General features: G+C 33.9%; 1 protein-coding gene across 1 annotated transcript in view; it reads left to right on the top strand.

Moving 5' to 3' along the window:
- Nucleotides 1-2500, top strand: part of LOC122248634 (homeobox protein SIX3-like) — a 36577-nt gene that overhangs the window by 1232 nt on the left and 32845 nt on the right. The window lies entirely within an intron of this gene.

The following is a 2500-nucleotide window of genomic DNA, read 5'->3' as shown; positions in this document are numbered from 1 at the left end:
AATGATTCGTGTACAAAGATATAAGTTTCCATATTGATTTCGTTGTAACAATAATCACATCAATGATAATAGTGAGGATAATGATAATGAGGATGATATTTATGATAATGATAAGCTGTCCAAACCCGATGTGAGAACCACGCTGTGCGAACGCATTTGGGGCGAAATCTCTAGACATGATGATGATGATAATGATAATGGTCATATCAATGAAAATAATGTTGGTAATAGTGATGATAGTCATAACGATGATAATTAGGAGCATGCTATTTCATTATGATGATGATACAGATAATAATACTGATAATTGGTATTATTAATGTCATTATTATCTTATTATCATTGCTCTTACTATCTTTATCAATACCATTGTTTCTGTATATCCTGTTGTTATTGTTGTTATTGTTAATATCGTTATCATTACGATTATCATTTCTAATAATTATCCTCATTATCATTATTATCATAATCATTACTGTTATAACTGCTATTGCTATTATCCTTATTATTATCATTTTTTTATTACTATTATTAATTACTATCATTATTATTATAATCATTAACATCATTTTATAATTATTTTTATAGTTATTATCATTATCATCATTATTATCACAATTATTTTTATTGATATTATTATTGTTATCATCATCACCATTAGTATCATTATTATTATCATTAGTATCATTATCATCATCATCAACATCTTACTCGCAAGACAATAATCAAAAATAGTAATTGTCATTACAATGACGATCATCAACAATATTGATAACAATATCATCATTAATATGTATCAACACAGATACCGATATTAATAACACTATTCGTTTCAATATCAATATTATTGTTGATACAAAATATTAATATTCATATTGATAGCAATGAAAGTGTTAGTATTACAGGTATACCATCACTGCTGTTGTACTACTTATTTTTATATTATAAGTGGATTTTATAAGTGGATTTATTATTCACGTCATTATCCATATTACTACTTTTATTATTACTGATGTTCTATTTTAATTATCATCATTGTTTGGGGTAGAATTATGTTAATTTTATTGTTATTACTGTTATCATTATCATTATTGGTAGTGGTATCACTATTACTGTTATTTTTATAATTAACTTGATTATTATTATTACTATTAATATCACTATCATTATTTTGATTTTTTTTTCATCATTATGATTATTGTTATTACTATTATCATCACTACTATTACCATTATCCTTACCATCATTATTAGTACCATTATTACTATTTTTATTACTATTATCGTCACATTCCTTATCATCATTATTAGTACCATTATTACTATTTTTATTACTATTATTGTCATTATTATTATCATCATATAATCATTATAATTATCAAATAATATTATATCATTATTACATTTCCTCTTCTCTCTCCGCATTTCTCTGTTTCTTCCTCCTCTCTTCCTTGTCTTCTTCTCCTTTCCTTCCAGTTCTTAAATTCTCTTCATCTTCTGTCTTATTTCTCTCATTCGTTCGTTTCTCTCAGCTTCTCTCCCTGATTTATGTCCTTAATTTTCGCGATTTAATTTTTACCCTCAATTTTTCCTAATTTTCCCCTTCATTTTCTGTCTATATATTCCCGTCCCTTTGTTCTTATTTTCCTTTTCTTCCCTCCTTTGTTCAAAAGTTGTTATTTTCCTCCTCTCTTCCCTCATTTTCCCTCTTCCTTCATTTTTATCCTCATTCCCTTCCTTTTGTCTGTTTCTCCTTTCTTCTTTCTCTTATTCTCCTCCTTTCTTCTTTCTCTTCCTCTTTCCCCTTCTTCTCTGTGCCCTTATATCTTCCTTCCCTTCTTTAATTTCCTTTCCTTCCTCTCATCTCCCTCCTCTCCCCTCATTCTGCTAATTTTTCCCTCACCTACGTCATCCCTCTCATTCTCTCCTCACTTTTCCTTTTTTTTTCCCTTTCCCATGTCCTCTTTTTCTTTCATTATATATCTTATTTTCCCCTTCCTTTAGCATTTTCTTCCTTTACCCTCATCCTGTCCTTCCTTACATCCCCTCATTTTCCCTTTCTTTCACCTCATACCCCGCCGTCCTCCCCCTCATTTTCTCCTCCCTCCCTCCAATTTTCCCCTTCTTTCTCCTCCCCTCACCCCCTTTCTCATTCCTCCTCACCCCCCCTCTGTACTCTACCTCCACCTCCTCCTCCCCCTCATTTTCTCCTCCCTCCCTCCCATTTTCCCCCTTCTTTCTCCTCCTCCCCCCCCCTTTCTCGTTCCTCCTCATCCCCCCTCTCTACTCCACCTCCTCCACCTCCTCCTCACCCCCCCCCCCTCTCTACTCCACCTCCTCCACCTCCACCTCCTCCTCATCCCCCCCTCTCTCTACTCCACCTCCTCATCATCCCCCCTCTCTTTTCCACCTCCACCTCTTCCTCATCCCCCCTCTCTATTCCACCTCCTCCTCCCCCCCCCCTCTCTACTCCACCTCCACCTCCTCCACCTCCTTCTCAC

The sequence above is a fragment of the Penaeus japonicus genome, unplaced genomic scaffold, assembly GCF_977035675.1.
Source record: "Penaeus japonicus unplaced genomic scaffold, GWHDUDI00000001_assembly GWHDUDI00000039, whole genome shotgun sequence".
In the NCBI taxonomy this organism is placed as follows: Eukaryota; Metazoa; Arthropoda; class Malacostraca; order Decapoda; family Penaeidae; genus Penaeus; species Penaeus japonicus.
This window is presented reverse-complemented; position numbering and strand designations above follow the sequence as displayed.